At 39.9% G+C, this 25342-nt stretch overlaps 1 protein-coding gene across 21 annotated transcripts in view; it reads right to left on the bottom strand.

Annotated features, from left to right (window-relative positions):
- LDB2 (LIM domain binding 2) overlaps positions 1–25342 on the bottom strand; it is a 400597-nt gene that overhangs the window by 356030 nt on the left and 19225 nt on the right. The window lies entirely within an intron of this gene.

Below are 25342 nucleotides of genomic sequence, written 5' to 3'. Positions count from 1 at the left end.
ATCCACAAGGCAGGAGGTGCATCTCCTCAGACACCAGATCTGCCAGTGTCTCGATCCTGGACTTCCCAGCCTCCAGATCTGTGAGAAATAAATACTTGTTGTTTAGGCCACACATTTTTGTTTAGCAGCCCAAACTGACTAAGACAGGGGTTGTCCTAAAGAGAAAGTGAACTCATAGGTATGATGAGGCTTCTAAAACTACCATGTTATATGAACACTATGTAACAGTATTAGTTCACCTAGTTCTCATAACAGCCTGATAAGGTGGCTATTGTCACGATCACCTGGCATTTCAAAATGACGAAATGGACTCAGACAGTTGGGTAACTTGTCCGAGGAATGATTGGCCTGGAATCCAAATGCAGACAGTCTGGTCCTACAGCCTGAAATCTTAACCACTACACTATGGGTGTTTCTAAAAATGATAATTCTTATTGATGCCAGACATTCCTAAGTCACAAGGGTACAGTTCACGTGCTTCCTCCCTTGAGTCTGGAGCTGGTCATAACTGATACACAGATGTTCACTTTCCCCAGCGATACCTTCAATCATCCTACATCTTAACAATCGGAAGAATACCCAGCTTTTCGGTTCCAAATTTGGAAGTGGTCTAGAAGATTAATGTGGAGATTCAAGAACGGCACTCAGAAAGTTCTTTGAGTCTGTTTCCCTACCTGCAACCTTTTCTTAACTAGGCATCTCAGTCTTTGGGAACTTGTTCGTTCAGAGTGACAGTGACATGAGCTGATGTGAGCTGGTGCCCAAGCTGGAATGCCAGCCAACAACACCGGGAATGAATGGGGCTGCTCCACACCGTCCCCAGATGCTTAACTGGAAAAAACAAGTCACTGGGTTTTTTACAAGATAGCTACTGGGGCAGGTCCCCCAGTTCAGAGGTAAGTAGGAGATGCAGAAGATGCAGTGGGTTCACGGTGTTTGGAAAACGAACCGTACCCATATCAATATGGCGGACATGCTGAGAAAGCCCAGGGATCTCCACACAGACAGTCAAGATGCAGCAGGACCCGCTGCATTCAACATAAGAAAAGGATTGTAAGTCTTATCCAGATTCAGAGATTGTTAGAATTGGAAGGAAGCCTGAATGTCACATTAGTCCAACTTCCTAATCTTGGATAAGAAAAGTGACAGCCAGGAGATAAGTGGCTCCTCCAAAGTCACGTAGGGGCTTGTCATCTCCACTAAGGATGGTGTGTGCCAATGGAGGGTAGTCTCACCTGGAGAGCATGGTTCTCAGTGGTCAATCTCACTCCCCTTAAAATGACCCATCCACCAGGCTCAAAGACCCCTTCTGATCAGGCCCCACTATCTCTGCTGCTCACCTCCCTCCTCACGTCTACTCTGTATCCACAACACTGACCCCCTGGCTTTCCCACCTGAGGGCCTTCCCACACCCCACTTCCCTGCCTTCCCTCAAATGTCCACATACCTCACTCTGCAGTGTGCTACAACCAGCTCAGATCAGCTCTCCTATGCTACATCTTCAGGAATTTTGTGAGACAGTTGTTAATTTCCAGTTCAATAAGTTATATTAAAAACAACTGTGATAAATGCTCAAAACTTCCAAATTATTTTGCTCCATCTTGCTACTACTGAGCTCTTGACGTTATTCATGTCTATTGTACCTACATGATGGATCCTTCCCCTGTCATGTGGGCAGCTCTTCCCAATGCCATGTTTAGTAACTTCACGTTGGTAGCTTGAAATTGGCCATAGTGGGAGTATTTACACCACAGAAACTGGCCAGTGCTACACATCAGGGCTTGATATTTTTGTTTTGCCGATTGTCTGGACTTACAAAAGTGATGGACAAAAACACTGATACTGCAGGCTAAGCATAAAAGTGTGCCTTGTCGGTAGCCATTACACTGTGAATAGCACACTTGAGGAAATATTCTTCCAGTATTTAAAAACCACTATCTTATTCAAAAGAGAAGTAACTCATGCCATTGATGAAGGAGAGAAACTTAGATATTCATCTCTGTTGTTTCACTTCCTTTTTATTCATTAATGTGAAAGAAAGTATCAGCCAACTTTCATATCAGAACTACTCTTGTCAATTAAAATTATAGTTTGCCTATGAATACAAGGGTTCAGCACAAATCAATGAAAGCATTTGGGGAGAATTAATTGGCTCTATGGAATTTATAATAAAGAGCATTGTATACTTTTATTCATAAACTGTAAACTATAAATATTTCTATCAGTTAAAATCATAATAAATATATATGTATATACATGCTTCCTTACTTTTTTTAATTTTTTTTTTTTTTAGAAAACCAGTCATTAAACAGTTACCCACACAACAATGGTGTCACTCCTACACTTAATCTGGGTCTCTGCTCAAATGCTATCTTCTCGAAGAGGTCTTCAGTGATCACATTAGTGGTGTCTATCATAGCTCTCTATCCTCAATTCCACTTTATTTGTCTTCATAGTATTTTATCACTACTTATTACTATATCATACATGTATCTGTTTACTTGCTTGCCATCTGGTTCCTCCACTGAATTGTGAGTTCTAAATTGGCAAACAAAGCAAAACAAAACATACTTTGCTCTGGGGGCATTGTTTCTTTTTCCCCTGCACTGAGAATAGATGCCTGGTATATAGCAGGTACTTAACAAATATTTTTGAAAAAATGAATGAGTGCAAAAGGTCTTCTCAAATTAATGGCATCTTTTGTTACAAGTAAATGCAGGCAGCACTCTAGACCCCTCTTATAGTGTTACAATCAAGAGGAACATTTGCCAGTAGTCTAGAAATCGGTGCAAGGAAAGAAAAAAAAAGACTTTACAGCTTCTGATCAGTGTTGTGTAACTAGCCTCTGACTATTACTTTACTTTCAATATTGTTCAGCAAAAGATGACAAGATCTACAATTATGTTTCTTATGACTTTTATAAATGAAGAAGGAAAAGCAGAAGACCCATCGTCTTCAAACCAAGACTGCCCAGATCACCTGTGGGGTAATTTTCCTGCTTCTAAGGCCACATTCTAAGAGTCCCTTTAACAACCCAATGGCCACGGAAAGCAATCAGGCCAGGCAGATGCTCGCTGTCCGATGGGGAGCCAGATGAGTCAAGAGGTAGGTTAGTAAAAATGCCGTGATGGAGATTGGCACATATGTCTATGGGGCACTTGAAGAACAGCTGAATCCCCTAGGAATATTTAGTCCAACGATGAGAAGACCTAGAGGTGTGGTCTAATTAACTCCCAATATTTGGAGAGTGGAGGATTGTCTTATACAAGACTGAACTTGGTCTGTACAAGCTTAGAAAATGACTGGTGACTGAAAGTGCCTAAAAAACTTCAGTTTAATCTTTTCTATTCCTTTTAACAATTGGAACCTCAGACAATAGGATGAATTGCCTCAAAAGGAGGTGGGCTGCTCAACATCGAAAGTGCTAGAGCAGAGGACAGGGATGGGTGACTGAAAAGAGAATCTGACATCCAGCCTGTGGTTAACCTTGGTGATGTCAATAGTCTCTATTCACCTGGAGATTTTGTCACTAAACCCAGTCTTTGTCCTTTTGCTTTCAGCAATCTACCTCATGCCTTAAAATATATATATATATATCTTTTGTTCTAAAAAAGTTTTCTAAAAAAAATTGTTTAATATTATTTTATATCATATTATTTAGCCTATGTTTAGTCTTAAAACTTAATATTCTGGGAAAACAGCAGCGGTGGCAGAATAGGTCTTTTAAATGATTTTATTGAGGTATAATCTACAAGCCACAAAATGCACATGTTTTCACAATCATCACCACAACCATTTTCAGCTTACTTCCCTCCTGCCCATTGCAGGGACTCCTGTTCCCACCCCATCCCACCCACATAATCATATAATACATGGTCTTTGGTGACAGACTTCTTTTATTTAGCATAATATTTTTGAGATTCATCCTTGCTGTAGCAGGTATTAGATTTCATTCCTTTTTATGGCTTCAAACTATCCCATTGTATGGATATACCACATTTTGTTTATCCATTCACCAGTTAACAGACATTTGGGTTATTTCTATTTTTTGACTATTATAAACAATGATAGCATCACTGTAAAATATCTTCAACTCCCCACATAAACCAGACAGAGTTGTGCAATATCAAAAACCCATGGGAAACACAACAAAATTAGATGACAAGACCAAAAGCGCTTTGATTATATATAACATGGTAATGCATAGGTTGGAAAATATGCATATCTCAAAGTCCATTTTTATATCCTATTTAATGGAAAAAATGTTTAGAATATATATTTTAAGGTGAAAAATCAGGTTGCAAAGTAATTCATGCAGTAAGATCCCAAATATTTATATCTCTGTATATAATTATATTAATTCTAAGGTGCACATTTTTTTCCAATATCAATGGCTCTGGGCTCTGAAGTCTCAATGCGTGTTTTACAATGTTTTTATTTTACCCTCTCTGTCAAGCAGTCACTGTCATTGCATGTGTGCAAATATCAAAAACAGAAGCATTGTAATATGCAGATTAGGTGTGAATGATTTGGAAGAAAATGAAAGACAAAATGGATAGCTCTTGAACCTCTCAGAATCAAATGGTTCAAGGTCAGGGTCAGGGAGATTGTGCATCCAATAAGATAAGCTACATTCCTGAGCACGGAATTCAAAATTAATCAAGGTCTATATAACGAAAGGCTCTGCTCAGAGCCTAGCACCAATGGTTTTTTTTGTTTTTAATGGGTGATTTTGCAGTGTGCTGTCTCACCAATGTTCTTGATGGCCCAGAGATGATACTACATGTAAAATCATGGACTGCTATGAGTCAAAAGAACAAAAAGTCAGACTCTGAATATGAACAGTCTTAGGATACCTAACCAACGTACTTCATTTATATTCCTGTTTATATATGCACAAGAGTGAGACTGGATTAAACAAGGCAAAGTCTGAAAGAACTTTTTAAGTAAGTATATAATAAAAATTCTATGTGATAAGAAAAAGTGACATGAACTCTAAGACACAGGCAGGTGGAAGAGACCACTGACAGCCACAGGACACGCATGATATCAGAGTCTGGGTAGGGAGAAGCAGAAAGAAGTCATGGCTCATCTGACGACCCAGAAAATAAGTGAACCAAAAATAGCCAACAGGTATTCACTGGAATATGAGGCAGACCAGTTTGAAAATAGCTGCTGAAACTGATAGGGAAAACAGAACGTTAAAAGCAAAAATGTCCCTTAATACTACACAAGGAAAAATGTCCCTTAATACTCTACAAGGAAGAGGGTTATGACTAGGACAGAGCTTCTGGGCTGGTGGCAAAATTCTGATCTTGTAGCCAGATAACCGCATTCTAACATCTTACACCATACGAAATTAACGGATTGATTTTAAAAGAAATTTTTAGAAGTTACCATGGTTACTTGATAAAAAGCAGATTCTGTGCCCTACTCAGGATCTACCGTATCAAAGAGGTGGAGATCAAAGCCAAGAAATACTAAAGACCGTTAAAGTTTATGGGGGAAAATCTTATGATGAATTTTACTTAAAGTTATTTTTGAAAATCAACTGCATTTTAGAGTGAATCATACGTTTAGTCAGTACCAACATCTCTTCTAATTTTATAAAAGAAAATTTTGTTCAATAAAAGAGTCTCTATCTAGAGCCATCTCCTGATCTAGACTGAGACGGAGGAGGCTTGTTTCTCAGCAGTGACACAGAGCTATCTACTAGAAGGGCTGGGAAGGCCTCAGAACAAGAAGATATCCTGTTATGCAAGCCACAGCCAAGGACAGGCCATCTCCAGGGAAGAAAGTCAAAGGCAGAGCCTGATTTTTGGACTGCTGATTCCTTATGAAAGCAGCTCACACTGTAGCCAAACCATCGTCCATACAAAGAGATCTATGAAGTACCCCCCACTCTCTTCTTCCCATTCCAGTTTGAGACACTGAGAACACTTAGTAGTAGGTAAGGGATGCACGGTAGCAGGGCAATGAACTTCAGTGAGGGAGGCCAGATGCACAGAAGTAGTGGGCTGGAGCTATGACCCATGTTTTTGCCACAAGTCCTGCCACCCTCCTATGGGCCTTTCCACAACCAATTAAAAGCCACAAAATCACCTTGCATTACCGTGTTTTAGAGGCACTGAACATTTGGATAAACTAACTACGGAGACAGAAATTCTTAAGTATGCTTCGTGCAACAATTTCATAAACATTTAGTATTCTGAATCTATTTCTTTCTCTGAAACACCTACTGAGTTGATTGATAATTTATGCAAGGATGATGTTCTGCTACATTTAAATCTAGGGACGCATCCTTCTGCCCTAACGTCGCCTCTAATTTTCCGTACCTCATTTTCCTTAAAGGAGTCAAAATTTGGTAGATACAAAAGAGTTACAGTAGCTAAAGCCTGAAGTTTAAAAGATAAAGAGCTGCTAGGGTCACCCGAACGTAACCATATTGCACCTGCTCTGTATAGTATTTTTATCTACTAATAGACGATTAAATGTAAATCCTAATGTACATTCCATTTTACATGCAATATGGGTTAGTTACTGTTGCTATGGAAACCTTCACTTTTGCATTTACTGATTTTAATTCTGTGACATTTGCTGACTTTAGTACAATGTAAAGTTTATAAATATAACATACAGGTTTGCAGAGGGTTTTTTTAAGTATTCAATTTGCATAGATAATCCCATCACAAATCTCTAAACACTTTAAGGGAAAAAGCATTAAACTGAGGCTAATTAGCAGTAATCAGCAAACAACAAGCTATTTCCAGAAATAACTATTTCCATCGGTCCTCAAAAATCTCCTTTCACTCACCAAATGCCCCATCCATTGTATAAATCTTCTAACCTCTGATTTAATGATAATTTCCCAGCGTGGAATTTATAAAGTAATTATATTTATTGAAAACACTTTCAAATGTTACCTCATCTTACCTTTAACATTAACCTAGAGAGAGACAGGCCAGATGTGGTTTAAAGAAAGAAATGACCTCACTTTAAGGTCCACTCCCGATCCAGGGCAAACAGTTCTTCAAATTTCAACGAGATCTTCAAAGGGTCATTACAACAAACCATCTTATTTTCCTTCTTATTCCTAGTCTTAGCCATCTTTGCTTCTTTGGAGTCTAGCACAGTTTCCATATGTGGAATATATGCATACTCTGCAAATGTCCCTAAATTTTTTTGATTCCCTGATTACCGCCACTTAACAGATATAGAAACTGAGACCCATAATCATTATGCAAAAACATCAAAAGTCACCTAGCAACTAATTTGAAAAGTAAATTCACTCATAAGAATTGATTGAACATTTATGATGAGCAACCAGTACTTTTGAGGTATTCCCACAGACATGGGTGAAAATCCACCTCACTCTTACAGAGTCACAGAGAATTAAATTATTTTGTGAGTCTCCCCAGGGAAAGCCTGGATTCAGGTAGCCATACACATATGTATACAAATATAAAAGAGAGTGTGTACCAGAGCATTTTAAGTGATTCCATCAAAGTCTGCACGTTCAAGAAAAGGAACAAACTTAACCAATATTTATTGAGCTTCTATGTTGAGTCAGACGCTGCTTAGCAAACTTAGAGCAGTCAAGTGTCTATAGTTGTACCTGGAGAAGGGAAGAAGGGATGAAAGAAAACTCTAATGCCGTACTTAAGGTTGATAGGGAAAAGGATGACAGGCAAGGAAAACGGCAAATGGGCTTAAGAGAATCACAAGAGCTTTTCAAAGACAAAAGGCACTTCAGAGAAAACAGGACCACTAATAACCAAGAAGAAACAGGGAAATAATGAGACTCAGAAATGGGGAAGAGAATAAACTCTTAATCAATCTTTGCTTTAAAAAAAAAAAAAGAATGTTGAACAAACTGGTAAGTGATGAAGATGCTGTGAAAGTAGAAGCTAATCAAAAGTAGGTAAAGGGAAGGGGCTTGGGAAATGCAGAGCTCAAGGGAGGCAGAGAAGGCTACGGAGGAATTTAACAGAACGGATGGACACGGAGGTTGCTGTTACTGTTATTTCAAGTGGATTCTGGGAAGCAGGTAGAGTGAACATCATTGAACTGCACACTGATTTGGGGCTTGAGGACACAGATACATGCTGTTGGCAAGAATGGGTAGAGATAAAGTCTGGAAAGTGTCCCTACACTTATTCCAGTAACCTTAGAGTTAGGCTGGAGACCTCTCCTACCCAACACCCTCCACTGCCAATCCATCACCAAGCACTGCCCCATCCACACTCATCTGCCCCCCTGACGGGCTTCAAGTTGATCCAATTCATTATTATCTTTTACCTGGAAAACTGTAATATCCTTCTCTAATGTGTCTTCTTGCATCTGCTATTAAATCCTCCCAAATCATTCTCCTTTCAGCAACCTGAGTGATGTTTTCAAAATACCATTAAAATGACTGTATTCTGTGGATTGTGGGCCCCAAGCATGGAACGCAGTGAGAATAGAATGGTGCCTACCCCAATTATGCAACTCTCTTCCCACCTGCAGAGACTTCCCTGAGCAGAGGGCAGCCAGCCTCATCCTATTCCTGCCCCAGACCAGCATCTCAGGCCTTTGTTCCCTCCAGCTGGGTTGCCCTTTTTCTTCCTCAACAAATCCAAAACCTATAATCCCTTATAAGACCAATTCAAATCCAACCTCTTCCATGACACATGGCCTAAACATTCTACGGTATTCACTGTATTCTAATGACAGTAGACCATTTAGCACTGCCTTTAAAATTCTTCATGTGTTCAATGGATATGTAGTGAGTATCCGTCAGATTCCAGGTCCTGGGTTAGACACTGGGTGACTGAATTAAATAAAAACAGTCCTATTTGTACATTTGGGCAGTTTCCGCACTGCAAAAAAGGCAGTTGGCCAAGGAAATAGGAAGAGGGGACTGAAATCCCAAGCACTTTGCCAAGCCCTTTGGGGCTAGTGTCTGCCAGGAAGACCAGAAAGCTTTCCCTTTGCACAAAAAAGCTCACCCAGAGGGAAGACTTTTTACTAATTCACATAAACATGACCTATAGGCTGCTGTTCCTGGAAGGACAGACCTCTTGCTTGTCTGTGTGGAGCTTAGTTAGTTGTGTTTAAACTTCTGGGCCTGCTTCCTTTCTCATAGTCTTTATTGAGTCAAGAAAGGTCTAGAACATTTCTTCTGCACCTGTGTTCTGTGTTGTTGATACAAAGATGAGCCAGATGTGGTCCCACACCTCAAGAAGGCCAGGGTGATGTGAACTCATGGTGGATTCTCTTTGTGCACATGCTGGTTCCCACTAAGGAACCAAAGCCATCACCAATGATAAGGCTTCAGTTGTGCCTCGTGTTATGACCCAAGGCCTGCTTGAACTTCCCTGGGCCTCAGTTTCTTCACCTGTAAAGTGGGGCACCATCTGGAGAGTTAGTGGAATTGCGGGGTGAAGATCAGTTCTTGCCTTGGGTGCACCCAGGATCAAGCCATAGTGTGACTCTTGCCTGCTGTGAAACTCTGGGCTAATTACTAAGCCTCTCTCAGCCTCAGTTGCCTCATCTGTAAAATAGAGGTAATAATCCTACTTATTGCACTGCTGTGCAACTTAACTGAGACAATAAGGTTAAAGTACTCAGCTGGGAGAGTGACACGCAGCAGATACTTAATAAATACACAGTATGATTACATTGTTCCTCATCTTGAATTTTTGAGATACTGCTTTTTTTCTCATCCAGTCCCCTGCCTTCAGTTTTATGGATTCCTAACCACTCAAGGCTTTGCATGATCTGTTTCCTTCCCTAAACTCCTCCCAATATTGTCTAGCTATATACCATAGTTGGAGGAGGGGGATTTTTTTTCAATTAAGATTCATTAAATGAGAACCTGGAAGTTTCACAAAAATTACTATGATTAACTCTTTGGTAAGGATGACATTTTCTACCCTACACAAAGACAATTTCTCATGGCCTAAGGCAAAAAAAATAGATTATTTTTGCCATATCTTGGCTTTTAAGTAGGCTTAGAAGAGTCCCCTTTTCTTCTTCCTCACCCACAGTTTAGGTTATAGTAGTTTAAGGGACCTGACTGCAGCCATCATGGGAGCATGAATGCTGCATGACTTTATCTCCCTGTTTTGGGATATTTAAGCAGCTTAATTTCTCTAAAGATCATTGGATACACAGTGTTGTCAAAAAGTTAGCAGTGCTCTAGATTGAAAATACGAATATTTAGATCACAATTTACTCCATAATGTAAGCAACTTAGAGCGTAAGCGGGCGCAGGAGTGTGTGTGTCCTGATGCCACAGTCCCTGCTGGGGTGCCTTCCATCCTCGCTGCTCTCAACAGCCCAGTCTTGCCCATCATAAGCAGACGTTCAGCTGGCTGTCTTCCCCACTAGGCTTTGAGCATGAGGGCAGGGCTTCCTGGTAGACCTCCATCACTGAGCATATAATAAAAAAAAACTCAATAGGTGATTGAGGGATGAAGGAGCCAAGGCAATCAATCCCATCCTAGACACCCCAGGGTGCCACCATGAATGGTCCTTTTTAAATGGTTTTAAAGTCAAAGCCATACTAAAAGTAACAGCAGAGTTCATTCTTCTCTCCTATTCCCCTGCCTCCATTAAAAAAAAAAAAATCACAGGAAATATAGAATTAGGACTGGAAGCCATTCCATGGCCGTTCTCTCCCCACCTCCCCCAATCTCCTGTTATACCAAGAGTATCTGGTATCCCTTCAAGGAGGCCTCAGGAGACCCGGTAATATTATATATGGCTGGGCTCCTTGGAAATACAATGGAGTGAATTAGGGCGGAGTTTTCAGTTTCTAACTATAAATGTCTTGACATATTTTCCTTTCAGATGAATGGCTGGAAATATAATAAGCTATATTTTAATGTTTATTTGTTTCAAATATAGTATTTTTTTCAACGGACAAATGTGAAGTTTTGAGTCCGGAAAAAAAACAGGTTTAAATAACCCTCCTAGCAAGCAGCTTTTAAAATAGTACACACAAGTGATCATTTCAAAGCAGTTTAATGCACTCAGCCAACAGACATTAACAGTCTTTTCGGAATAACCTAACACCTTAAGCTTATTTTCTAGTCTTGGTTCGGATGAATTTTAACCTTTCTTAAAAAAAAGAAAGAAACTAACGGTACTGGGACCCCTCTGAACTCTGTGATTTTAGGACATCCTGCATTTGCATTTTGAGGTTTTTTATAAAGACCGGAAAAAACAATCCCCGGACCTTCTTTCATGTGCAGGTTTTAAGACAATGGTGCCCGGAGGGTGAGGAGGCCAGAGTGGTGGTCCAGCTCCAGCCAGTGTGTGAGGAAAAGCAAGAAAAATCTTTCTGTGACTCAGCAAGGTCCCCTCAGCAAGCGAGGTGCGAGAAAAGGGGCAGGAGTCTCAATGTCAGGAGCACGTTATTTACCTTGATTGTATGTTTCATGGGGGAGACTAAAAACAGAAGCAGACAGTCCACCTAATGGGAATCAGAATAAAAATAGTGATGGAAAGGATACCTTGCAGTTCATATCTCTTCGAATCCAGAGCTGTCAGAGGAGGAAATAGGCTCAGGAAAGGGAAAGATCTATCTAAGGTCACAGGCTCAAGTTTAGGGAGGAAAGAAAATGTGAGAAGAGTCTAAGAAACACTCTTGAACAAAATTCTTTGGCCCTCGATATGACATGAAATTCCAGGTAGGGAAGGGCACCGCCACCCTCCAATACCTCCCGGTATTGGCAGTGTCCCTCCACTGTCTCACTGAGTGTCCAAGATTTCCCTCAGATGCTGACCTATTGTCCTGCCCATTCTACACCAAGGAAACTGAGGCTCAGAGACTCATGTTACGTGGCCTGTGTGGGAAAGGATTTCAACCCGTCTTCTCGCTCCCCACCCAGCCTCTTCACTTGACTCACTGCCATCTCCCTCTGGGGTCCTGGTTCCAGGCTGGCTGCCAGGTAAGGGGGGGATCTTCCCAGAAGCCCCAGCTCATCAATTCGAGTTTCCCAAGTCTGTCAAGGCAGGAGGAAAAGTCAGGGTTGGCGACCCTGGGGACCCACCCTCTAAAATGGCTGCTAAAAGTTTTGTGGACCCCACAGTGGCCTCATTGGTGGACAAATAAAGTGTCCCTAGGCAAGTTACATAACTTAGGCTTACAGTAATTTTGTGTCTTAAAAAAAAATGCCATGAAAATCCATCCTTTGCTTCAGACACGCTAGGCTAAAAATAGCTCAGCCAGCCAGTAAATGTGTGCCATTTTTCCTTTGTGCATCTCCCCATCCACTGACCCCCTCCTCTCAGCAGACAAATGCGCTCCTAGACAGACTGCCAGTCTGCCCTCCACAAAGTGACCAGAGTGACCTTGCTCGAAGGCACATCATTGGTTTCACTGCCCGGGCCAAAAAGTACCTTTATCAGTTCCCTTTGCCTGAGAGTAGAAACCAATGTTGATGGAATCCTTACTACATAGTAGTGAGGTGGTGGACCAGCAGGTCTAAAAGCTTAAAGGCCTCATCCCACGAAATTCCCTAAAACAAAACCTACGAGGTGAGGACTACTCTTGTGTCATTTTCCAGATGAGGAAACCAAAGCACTGAGAAATTAAATAATCATGCCAGGGCCCTGTTCATACTCACTATACTGAAGTCCAGCAGATAGTCTCTAACGGATAGAGACCAACGGCCTCACTGGACATAACGAAGTCTTCACAACCAGCCCTCACTTCCTCTCCAGGTTTATTTCCTACCACATGCCAACCCCACCCTACACACATATATACACACTCACACAACCACCCTAGACCTTGAGCCCCAGCTATGCCAAAACCCTCACCCTTCCGCAAACACAGCATCACCTTTTGAGACTCACTTTCTTTGCCTGTGCCTTTCCTTCAGCAAAAAGCATCCTTTCCACCACTATTCTTAAATTGGCAAATTCCCATTCATCCCTCCTTCTCTGCAAATCCTTACTGTGGTCTCACTAAGCCCTTTCAAGTCAGGCATGCTGCCCTCTTCACCTCCAGACCAGTAATATCACATGTGGTAGACTTCAACATCTGCCAAGCAAATCAGCATCATCGTCATCGTAGTAATGAACACTCAGAGGGCGCAGGCACTATGCTCATCACTTTATAAGAATTATCTCACCTGATCCTCATAAAAATCCAAGGACGTAGATTCTATTATCATCCCCACATTATCCAGAGCACAGAAGGGTGAGTTAACTCACTCAAGGTCACACAAATAGTAAGGAGAGAAACAAGTCTGCTGGACTCCAGAAGTTAATCATTCAATGCTCATGCTATGTAGGGGACACAGTCTGATTGCATGCTATGACTGCTCTTTCCTAGAACGTGTGAGTGAGGCTTATCTATAAAATGCATATCACCCATATAAAAACAGTGATAACTCAGAATCTAGTTACAAAATGGCGGCCTCTGTGAAATGTACCTTTAAAAAAAAGACTGCAATTGGCCACCAAGACTGTCAATTGTCATGATGGATAAAACATGAATAAGGTAGTACCTGACCCCAAGGAGCTCTTCGATCCAGTGAGGAAAATAAGATAATACTGCGTACAACTCATGACATAGCCCACTTTATGAGATATCACTTTCCTCCTTGAATTGAAGACATGTCCTTCAAATGGTATCATAAATTAACTGGCTGTATCCCAACTACTGGTTCTAGATCAACACTAACTCTTAACATGAATTCAACCTCCCTCTTTGCAGTAGGAATTATGCAAAAATCTTTTGATTTACAGACATTGCACAAGGTTGTGTGCTGGTTGCCTCCCGACTCAGAAATAATACAAAGGAAAGATAAACGGGGGGAAAATGATCTGCCCTCAAATGGGAGGGAAAAGCTTTCTTAAAAGGAGACAGAGAGCCCTGGGTGCAAGATTTCTGACTAGTATTAAATGTTAATGGTAATCACAACAGGCACCATAGCTAACTCCTTATATCAGCAGCCCTCCAACTTACTTGGGACAAGATTGATTATTAAGAATGCTATTTCCTTGAGATCAAATCATGGTGCAAAGAAGCTGGATAATTTTTTAAATATATATATCATGTTAAAAACATAAACATTTGTGTAAATAATTCAGGCAACTCAAAATTTTAAGAAGATTTAAGAACATGGTGAAATACTCATAATTTTAGTTAAAAGAGCTGGATTCAAACAGGTGTTCGGTATGTCCCTAAGCATGTAAAGGCTGATGTCTGTCTTAGATTGATATGCTAAAATGTTAACAGCAATTTTTTGCATAGTAGAACTAAAGATAATTTGTATTACCTATTTGTACACTGCTGTACTTTACAAATATTTTATTACTGATAATGAACCAAGTTCTTAAAATCAGAAAAAGTAGACCTATATCTTAAAACATATGCAACTTTATTTTAAATAAATTGGCAAGGAAAACAGTCATAAATTCTAAAGCAATAAAGCTTAGTGATGTGTTTTTCAACATCAATAGCATGATGCTAAAGATCGATACCATTTTAGGGCAAATTGGAAAACTGGAAAGAAGAAAGGGGTTTGAAAAGGAAAAGTGTTTGTAGGGTTGAAGTACAAATTAGTGATAGGTAAGAGTGTTTGATGTGGCCACTTCCTGGGTATTACCTGGGCAGCTAGTGTTATGATTTAGAAAACCTGAGACCACTTCTGTATCCACAACAGGCTGTAGTCCAGGTAAGCGCCACCTGTGTCTGGTTTCGGCACTTCCACAATCTCCACAATCAGAAGTTTGGACTAGATGATCACTCACATCTATTCGAGCCCTGAAATTCTAGGATTCAGCCAACTGGGGAGCCATAGGCTCCATCAAAGTTTCTGTATCAGAACCTTTCAAAGGCACGTGATACACACCAACTGCTTAATTTCAATTTCAAGGAAGAAATTTCAGCCAACTGCAGGGTAATCATGGCTAACATTATAAGGCATAAGAAGGGTTTTGTGTGTGTGCGTACTGCCAAACGGTTAGCCTTGTATAAATTATTAGTGTAACTTTTGATTGTCTACACAGATTTTCAGTCTCAAGACCAAATTTTCATGAATCCTAAGAAATGACCCATAATGGGAGGCAAAATTTAAAGCACTACCCTCTCAAAAAAATAACATATATTAAAACAAATGTAAATTTAAATTATATGTCACTTATTATTTATTAAATTAAAATTTAAAACAATGTAACATTTGAGTTATGTAAGCTATTTCTCTAGAAAGGTTGATTAAAAATTATTATTAATGTGGAATTCTACATAAAAATCACAGGTGACCTAGTCAATGAAATGAAGTATAGGAAGGTATGTGTAATTTAAGGAAATCAATATGAAAAATCAGGGAGGCTGTACACTGAAGTCAGTGGGACAAAGCAGCCCATCGTAACACTCGGTTGCATCCATAAAGAAAAGAGAGGCAGGTAGCTTTACTACCTGTCAACCTGATCCCCCTGGCCAGACAGATGCCACATGGTGCTGTTCAGGGCATCACCAGTTCCACCCGTGTACATTGCACTGTGTTAAGGAGTAAGCCACAAGGTGTCACAGTGGATCCGTTTGGCAGGGCTGTTATCAGTCCAGACACGCAGGTGGGGCTCTGGGCTTCACCCAGTACGGACACAGCTCCCTTGGAGGAGTCCGTGCCAGGCATCATTTTGAGAAGTGCACCTCTTTAGACAAAATGGCCCGTCAAGGCCAGTGGGTGTGTGCTCTCCAGCCCTCCCCAGGGTCCCTGTTTAGATGGCCCTGCAAAGGCACTGGTGAAGGGGAACATTTCAATGTTCTGTTGTCTCCACTGAGCTCTTAGCTAGAGCAAACCCTGAACACAGATTTTCCCCAACAGAATGGTGTGCGTGTGTCCCATGCATTGATCAGTTCTTAGCCTTTAACCTTGGTATGTCTAAGAGTTAATTATAACCTGGACTTTGGGGGAGATCACAGCCACAAGAAGGTGTATGATTATTGTGTCATCACTATTATATGATGGTGGAACGCCCTGATGGTTCTGTCACGTATTATAAGAACCCCAAACCCACAAATCCTACATGTCACTGCAAGTTTCATTCATTAAATTGAAATATGCTTGTGCAAGCCTTGTAAGATATATTTTTAAAGATACTTTTATGGTTATTAAAGGGGAAGAGAGGAGGGGTAAGGACTATGGGATTAGCAGATACACAGCACTATATATAAAATAAACAACAAGCATTTACCATATAGCACAGGGAACTATATTCAATATCTTGTAATAACCTATAATGGAATAGAATCTGAAAAAAGAACATATATATATACATACACACACACACACGCGCGTATATCACTTTGCTGTACACCTTAAACTAGCACAATATTGTAAATCAACTATACTTCAATGAAAAATAAGCAAATAAAGATACTTTTAGGAAATCAAGCAATGTTTTGCATGACTTACACAACTTAGTTTTCTGATGGGGCAGAGAAAAGGGCAACTTCGTCATCATCATCATAGTTCCCATTTATTGAGCACTTACTATATACCAGGCATTTTTACATGCACTAGCCATTCACCTCCCAACATAAAATTCAGGCTAAGAAAATGAAGGTTCAGAAAAGTTAAATGACTGCCCTAAGATCACACAGCAAGCAAGAGGTAGAGCCAGGGTTTGGATCCAAATCTGATTTGTTATAAGTCATACTTCAGTTCAGATCTTTACATTCCAGGCACGCTACTCTTTTCATTCCAAAGAAAAAAACACTAGTGGAAAAAAAGTTGTTCATGTTTCCTAACCAGAAGGTTCACACATACACGAACAAAATCTGATTGGAGTGAGCAAATATCTCTCTCGTCTCTCTGTCTCTGTCTCTCTCTCTCTCATACATATGCACACACATTCACACACACACACAACACAAACACACCACACAATTCGTAAACACAAAGACATTATAAACCACATCATATACTAATATAACTTCCCATATTTTCTGTTGTATAAATCACTTCAAATAAGCTAATTAATGGCCCTGAAAGCACTTTCCCAAAATGCAAAGTGCTCCAGGAAACGTAAGGTATTATCGTGATTCATATCATAATTCATGGCTGTGGGCCCTCAGGGAGGGGCCCAAAGAGAGAAGTAGTAGAAATAGCAAATGAGAAAGGTGTAAATATTTTTCAGCAGAAGTCAGGAGATTCCCAACAGATTCATACTACCCAGAGGGCAAAGTTCTCAGCTCAACACTTCTTTCACAGAAGAAATTCCTCTCTTCAGGCTTCTTTTCTCTGCAGGTCTGGCTGAACATTCTATCTGTAAATGCTCACCCGACTATTAGGCTTACAGATTCTTTTCCAACTGTAGTTGTCGGTGATTGTTGGGAAGATGCAAGGTAAATTCCAGTGTCAGTCTGGATAGTGCTGGTACAACGTAATTTCCTTTATTCAGCAGATATATTTTGCATATCAACTATGTGCTATGGGGCACTGGGCAGACAACTGTAAAGGAGACAGACGAGGCCCTGTTCCCACGCGGCTTATATTCTATTGACACTTGAGAAATAAACTAGAAGCAAAAAAATACCAGCTTGCTATAATTCCTACGAAGAAAATGATCAGGGCATGTGATAGAAAGTGAGTGAGATTGTGTGTGGGAGGGGTAATGAGCTGATCAAGGAAGGCCTCTCTGTGAAGGGGGCATCTAAGTTGATCAGTAGAGGCCCTACTAAGTGCTAGGACTCATCCTTCATGGTCGTTATTTTCTTTGAGACATTGAATCAATTACCTGCAAATCAAGCCAACACCAAGCCAAATTCTAATTCAAATTAGATTTCCTAATACTTATAAGTGTTACTATGGAGGAATCCGTACATGCATTCTACCACTGAGGGCAAGGGTGTTGAGGTATGCACGAGCTTGGCAAGTTAATGGATCCAAAGAAGTCCCCTGTGGCTGGAGTCTGCTGAACACGTGGTAAGACGGGGCCATCAGGAAACAACAGATCAATAGAGCCTTAAAAGCCAGAGCAAGGAGCTTGGAGCTTATTCTAGGTGTGAGGGGGAGCTGGAGAGTGACGTGCTCTGATTTCTGCTTCAAAAATATCACCTTGGCTGCTTGTGGGAAAATAGATTATACAGTGGAAAGAGGGAGCAGAGAGTATAGTTAGGAGACCATCCAAATCTTGAAAAGAGAGGATGGGGGCTTGTGATGTCCCCAGAACAGGGATGGTTCCTCTTCTTCAGAGGGATCTACCACATCTTTTAACGCTCAGCACTCTGTTTTTAATTGGAAGACTATAACTTCAAACTAGGCTGGTCAAAAGTGGTAGTAAATTGAGGGCAAGGGGTGGCTGTCAGGGCTTCCAACAGAGAGCGGGTAGCCTTTACCGGCAAGCTTCTGGGCAGAGCACTGAACGGGGGAGTCAAAAGATCCAGCCCCCGGGGATGCCCATGTATGGACTTGGTCTTCACCTCTCTGAGCCTCAGTTTCCTTATCTGTTAAAGGAGAACCAGAACACATGCATCTTGGGCTTGGGAGTGGATCACATGAAGAGATCCATCTTATCTCTAATAATTGGCAGGCATTCGCTACAAACACAGCGGCCTCACAGTTAGCTAAAGTAGGCTACAGGATTAGGAAGGAAACCTCATTTCCCACGAGGAAATCCAAAGACACACGATGTGGACAGACTGCCTCTTAGGGTCAGACTAGGATAGTGAGAAACCAACGCATGTTGGGAGCTCTTTTCCCTCTATGCCTTTATTTTTTCTACGATTCCTAATTGATTACCTGCCAAGAAAGCCAACATCAGGCCAAATTCTAATTTACTCTCCTAATCTTATATTTGGAGGGGGGTGGCACCACCAAAAATGGGATAGCTTTTCTACTCATCCCATTGTTGTTTAAAACAATTAAACCACCATCTTCCACAGAACACGCCTGAGAAGAGTCAAGCACTGAATGGAAATTTAAATATTTTTAAGTTTAAAAAATTAAACTCTTAGATAATTATGCATAGTGTTCCACAACAAGTCCAGTGCATCTTCAGATAAGGCCACTTCGATGAATACTGAAAATATTCATTCTTTAATAGGGAGTGTGAATTTGGTTCTTTTTTTTTCAATAACCAGGGTATATTTTCCACCTCTGATTCCATCCTTTGGAATTTCACATGGTCCCTTTTGAAATGAGTCAGACATCTGAGAGGCAAATAGTCCAACCAGGTTAGGTGGATGGGGTCATCTTTCCAGCCACTGCCAAAGTCAACTGATCCAAGGAAAAAATGAATGCATTCACCTAATAAATTTCCACAGGTGAAACTAAAATCCTTGCTAGTATTTCTTATCTCAGAGAAGTGCTATATAGCAAAGCAGTTAACAGCATAACTTTTAAAATTAAACTACCATCTGTGTGACCTTAGAAAATGTACTTAACCCTTTGTTTCCTCATCAGTAAGACTGCAGATGTTAGGAGTACCAGTCTCAGGAGGTGATCATGAGGGTTACATGAGCTGATGTACAGAAAGCACTTAGTACCTTGGCCCTACAGTTAGTGACCCCTCCATAGATGCTAGTTACTATCATCACGACTACTTTTCAGAAAGGTGTATATCTTTCAATATACAAAGGCACAGTGAATTAACCTAACAGGGCACTACATTGTAAGAACTGGTTTGTATGTCGCCCTTTGTTACCAAATGGTCTTAATCGTCTCTGTATTTCCAGACACAGATATTGTCATTGCCTGAAGTAAAGAAATTCTTGAGGGAAGGGCTGAAGTTTGTCACAAGTATTAATAGTTGCCTATGTTCAGATGCATGCTGCCAGAATTTAAATGTAAAATAAAAGTCTAAGCTCAGATTGATAAGAAAGATGGAAGGAAAGAAAAAGAAAGAAAGGAAGGAAGGAAAGGAGGGAGGGAGGAAGGAAGGGAGGAAGGAAGGAAGGGAGGAAGGGAAAGGAAGGAGGAAGGAAAGAAAGAAAGGAGGAAAATATTTTGGTCAGAAAATGACAAAGGTATATGTCATATCTACATCAGCTGAACACATTTTTAAAGCTCTGTTTTCTGCTACTTTCAAAAAGAGATTTGTTTTTCCAGATCAATTATATTCCGAGACCCACCAACCAAATCCAAATAAGTAAGTTTATGAATCTTGTTCCTGACAATATTTGGGGTTGTTTGTTTTCTGTTTCGTTTGCTTGTTCAGAAAGGGGGTTTTCTGTGTTCCTCATGAAAATGGGTTAATGTGGACAAATGTAATAAAAGGAGATTTATAGCCCTGTCTCCATATATTTTAAATTAATTTCTTTCTGAAACCCAAACAAAAAGCTAAATGCTTAAAAACTGAATACTGTTTAAATCCTATATCATAATTTACACACCAAAAGGGGAGAGATTTAAGTGTGCATTGATTTTAGGCTGATAAGAATCTGTGTTGAATGTGAGCTGAGAGATTTTTTTTTTCTTCTTGGCCTCCTACGAATAGTTAGTTTGCAGCAATTTTTAATTAAAAACAGTTCCCATAGTAGGAAAATGGGGGGAAAAAAAGACCTCAGGAAAATAAAATCCTTACAAGAGTCCTGCAATTTGTTTTCTGAGGCCATGTAGAGATCTTGAAAAATAAGAGAGGTTGGAAGTTCTTATTTTTTAAAACTTCACTTTTGGTTTCATTTAACATTTTCAAAATAGCTTTCCTTACCACTACTAATCCCCCCTCCCCCTACTCCTCACCAACCCCCTTCGAAAAACTTGGAAAGTTCTGTGTTTAACACTGAAAATCATTCATATGTCTCAGAGTAACAGCACCATTTTTCTTTCTAAATTTCTAGGAAAAAAAAAAAAAATCCAAGTTTATCACAAAGCAGTTTTCATTTTTTTTCCACCTATCCAAAATACCTAATCTCATTTTAACTAGGCTCCATCTGAACATCAATGATACTAAGCTACCCCATGAATAAACATGATGCTACAACGGGAAACCCTGTGACTAAAGTATATAAAAATGTAGCTGAAAGAAAAGACTGAGAGCCCTCCACCCCCTCCCACCCCCTCCCCGGGGAGTTGGAGAGTTGAGCTGAAGCGGGGTGAAAGCAGCAGATTTAAATTTCAAGGTCTTCAAATATTTTCAACGTTCATATTAAATCCCGTAAAACTAAAAACCGTAATTCTAATAAAATCCTTGTGTACATGGCAGCTTCCCATTGTAATCACAGTTTTCTCTTTGGGAGTGGGATGTGTAATATTGATAAAAGAATAAAAAAACCTCAAAACAGAAGAAATACATCATAGTACCCACACTTTCCTGGTGTTCGTGGTATTTTATTAAAATTAGCATACTGCCAACCTGAAAAAAATCCATGTACTTAAAAACATCTTCATTGGAATGGAGACATTTTTGGTCATTTGAATGAGGAAATAAGGTAAAAAAAGTTGTCTACAATATCCAAAATTTTTATAACTTGATAAACTTTCTTAAATTCTATAAAAATCCAACATTATTAAAATTCTTTCACTAAAAATGAAGGTCACTATGATGATCTCGTATTTTACCTATACATATTTTTAATCTCATAGCACAGACTTCAGGAAATGAAAAAAATACTGTTATTTTTGTTATTACTGAAGCTTGTTACAGAACAAATCCTGAAATCTTTAGGACACATTTTTAAGTCCTATCTGACGGTACTCTGTGTGCAGTGTTAAACTAAAAATTGTGCAGTTTCGTTCTTTCAAAATACATTTGAGACAGCAAGACCATTCAAACAGTAAATGAATTTTGGAAGATCTCAGGTCAATTCATGGTAACATACACAATGGAAAACATAGCCCTCTTCCTACTGCCTGGGAATTACAGTGACCAAAACTGACACAAAGCTCCAAGAGTTTCTCTTAATTTCAATTAAAAAGAGGGGGAAACATCTATGTACTTCTTTATGAAATTCCACTGAGATTCTGGTGTTGCAAAGAAATTATATTTCCCACAATAGCCAACAGCATTTAAAACATATTTGTGTTGTTTTTGTTTGCTTCGTAATGCATTCATATTCCTTTAAAAAGAAATGAGGTCCCGTAATTTCTTAGACACTTGCTTCCCTTTGCCACAAAGATTAGGGATCTAAATTGCCTCATGATGCAATAAGTGTGGAGAATGTGGAGATGAGCACTTTTAGGGGAACTAGAAGCAGGTCCCTAAAGCAGCTTCAGGAGGTACCAGGACCCCCAAAGGCATCAGAATTGTGCTTCTCAGGAAGGGTGCCAATTTCAGTGATACAGTTAAATTCTCTCTCTTCTGTCATCTACTGATTCATGATCGGCTTGTTCACAAATGTTTATTGAGCACCTACTTTGTCCCAGGAACTGCTTGCTTCCAGCACTGGCCTTAAACAAGACTGGCAGGGTCGCTCCCTGCAATGTTTTCTCCACTATGACCCTATTTTTTCAGTACCATTTGTGATTTTGAACTAAATACCGTGAGCCAAGAAGTAATGTCTGTGCTCATTACTCAAGTTCACAACGCTTTCTCATACTAAAGAAAACCAAACCCTGGACTTTGGTAAAATCTGAATTTTTAAATAAAAGAGGCCTTTGCAGATAATTTGCTTATGAGGAACCAAGATCCACATAAGTGAAAGAAACAAGTTCGAAAAAGGATTAACTCCCAATCCAGTGTTTTTTAAAACTACCCAGCTTCTGAAGGGATTTGATTGTATTTAATTGGAAGAAATGCATCAATCCCCAGGAGAGAATGCTCTGGGGGAGTCATCTATGGAAGGAGTGTAGGTGAGCACCATGCTTCTTTACTACTTTTTTTCCTTTCCATAAAGAAGGAGGTTTCTAGGAAATTTCTGCAAACTTGATTATAATTTTTTCATTGAAACTGATTTGCTGCAATTTCTTTCTAGGCAAGTCTACGTTCGAAAAAGAATGGAGAATCGAGAGTATTACATAGGTGTGTATGTGTGTGTGAGAGCGCGATATTAGGAGTCGATGAAATAATACCATGTAATATAGAAGCAGGAACCAGAAGAGAGAGAGAAGAAAGAGAGTGAGTCTCTCTTGTCCAAAATGGTTGGATGCATCAGTTAAATTCTAAAAGTAATCACTCAACAATCTATTTGATTTTGTGTGTGAATAAACTGATAACTCTTGCTGGGTATTACTGCACTCTATTCCAACCAATCCCTCTCTAGGGCTCAGAACAACTTTACCATAAATAGTCACCATTAATATTGATAAGTGCACAATGTAACTTTTTCAAGAAGTTATTTTTTTCTAAATATTTTTTCCATTACAAACTTTGATCAAAATCTAATATCGAATGTTAATATTTATATATCTTAGGAGCAATTATTTGATTCTCTCCCTTTTTTCATATGAAATGAAAACAAACTTATGGCCTTGGGTTCGTGACATCCTTTACTGCTTGGCAAAGAAAAAAGGAAGTGTCAGAGCAGTTATTTGGATAATTATAAAAAAGATCTAATTAAGGGAAGAAATGTTCAGGGTTGGCTCTAGAACATACCAGAAAACAGTTCTCAGTGCTTTTCTGTCAGTCAGCGAGGTTTAAAAAAATCTTTAAGATTTGTCATAGCAAGCTTTCCTCTCCAGTATCTTGAGCTGTGAAGCAGGTTTTCTACTTAAAAGTAATACCCCAGAATCCAAAAGTTAGGAATTCCTGAGTTTAGCTCTCACAAAAGATAACGTGCCAGTTTTAAGAAACAATACTATGAATGGGGGACTTTCAAAGGTTTTCTCCCAAATGTGAAACAAATGTGGGGACCTTATTGCATCCTGCAGATTTTTATGAGGGCCAGGATAGAGAAGTCTTCCAGATAAGTATTCTAGCTCAGAACTGGCCAGGTGATAACTAAGGGACACAGGAGAACACAGATATCAGAGAAATCTGCCTGCTCTCTTAACCGAGAAGGATGGAGGAAAACCTCCTTCTACAACTCCTCAAAAACTTTCTAAAATGTTAGATGGACACGGGTTCTTTTTAAATCCTGCTGCTGTTCAAGAATTGATCCATAAAGGCCCCTGGTCTCTTTTTTAAAACTAATCATATTTTTAAGACTTTTTTTAACTCCAAATCTGTGTTGCAATTATGTGTGCCTGAACTGTATGACATTTTCTGTCCTCCTAATTCTGAAAGCAGGCTGCCACAATCAATAGTTTGTGCAAGAGTTTAAGATTCCAATACACAGTTGCAAAGATCTGAATGCAATATACAAATTGTAACATACATACACAACTACACACACACAACAACACACAAATATCATTTTCTGCCAACAGCTCACCACCCTTAGCACGACAGAGTTTACACTTGTATAAAAGCTACTGGCTTCTGGGGAGAGCAAGGGTATCATCAAGTACGCTTAACATCTATGATGTATTAACATATAAAGAAAATAGCAGTGATAAAGACAGCCCAGTTTTTTTTTTTTAAATCAGTCCTTGTCCAGCAGTTAGCCAATCAGAAAGCAGGTCACATCTTGTTAGCTATATTAAATACATTAAACATCATGAATTCTCCATGGCTCTGTTAACAATTCAAGCAAGTGTGTTTTATTTTATCGTACAACCTTGAGTCCCTTTCCAGAATTGAGAGTCAAGCTTCTACCTAAAATTCTACCAAAGCTATTCCCTGAAAGCTCTTTGCCATCAACCCTCCGGGTATCTGTACTCTGCAGAGAAGACAGAATTCCCAGCGATTTCTACTTCCTAAAGTGACTTTGGTGCCCCTATAACAAACTCCTTCTCAGAACACTTCAACACAAAGCCCCAACTTAAAGGCAAATGGACAGCCCAGCAGTAGGACCTACCAGCCCAGCCAGCACAGAGCAAAAGTCAACTGGCATTAAATATTTAAATTGCAGGAGGCGGTCTGGAGTTTTGCATTTACAAAGTTCTGAAAGTCCTGTCTCCTCTCTGCTCCCAGAGTTGCTTTCGAGTAGGTGAGGCTTCTCTCTGGGGCACAAGATCACAATATGCAAAAACTCAAGCTGACTTGAATTCTGAGCCAGCTCCCGTGGAAGTGAGAGCTCCTGGGAGACACTCCCACCGGCGAGGAAAGAAAGTCAAGAACCCCTTGCCTCAAGCAACTGGTTTCTGAATTTAACACGGAAATAGACAAACATGCCCCTCCAGGGCTAGTTCTGAAAAGTACGAAGGGTGGTTCTTCTGCCCTTTTCACCTCGATTTTGATGACTTTGAAAAGCAAATGCCGGTCAAGCAGACTTCCTCTGGGATTTGTTTAAAAAAAAAATTATTTTGCTGGATGCAAATGATCACCAAATCCCTCGGAATTCTATCTCAAGAAACGCTAAGGGGACCGACTGAGAGCCTGAAAATGCCAGAGTTCTGGTAGAGCAGCACTTCTGGAC

Source organism: Balaenoptera physalus (assembly GCF_965194825.1).
Source record: "Balaenoptera physalus genome assembly, chromosome: 5".
NCBI classification, from domain to species: Eukaryota; Metazoa; Chordata; class Mammalia; order Artiodactyla; family Balaenopteridae; genus Balaenoptera; species Balaenoptera physalus.
The sequence above is the reverse complement of the archived record's forward strand: the minus strand, read 5'-3'. Positions and strand labels throughout refer to the sequence as shown.